Source organism: Plasmopara halstedii, assembly GCF_900000015.1.
Source record: "Plasmopara halstedii genome assembly, contig: Scaffold_3120, whole genome shotgun sequence".
Classification (NCBI taxonomy): domain Eukaryota; phylum Oomycota; class Peronosporomycetes; order Peronosporales; family Peronosporaceae; genus Plasmopara; species Plasmopara halstedii.
This window is the reverse complement of record NW_020190023.1, coordinates 2201433-2201761: the sequence shown is the minus strand read 5'-3', so window position 1 is coordinate 2201761 and position 329 is coordinate 2201433.

Here is a 329-nt window from a genome sequence, read left to right as displayed (position 1 = left end):
CAATGTCGACGGCAAGTGGCTTTGGGGTTTCCACGCGACGACGAGCCGCATCAACGGCTTCTTATCGCGACGAATATGTTCTTAGAGGCGAAGGATTTCCGCCATACTCAGACGCGGGTCTGCGGGTGGAGTTTAAGGAACAGAGGGAGGCATCATAGTAATGACACCGGAACCTTCTTTGTTCGACCCGCTCGCATTCACCGTCGAGTCTATCGGCTCATCAACCATTTCTTTCCAGTCATTAAGTGGACAGTCGGCTGCTAGAGGATAATCGCTAATAGTAACTTCTATCGCAAGAGGCACAATTTCGCGGGAACGAGGGCCAGCGG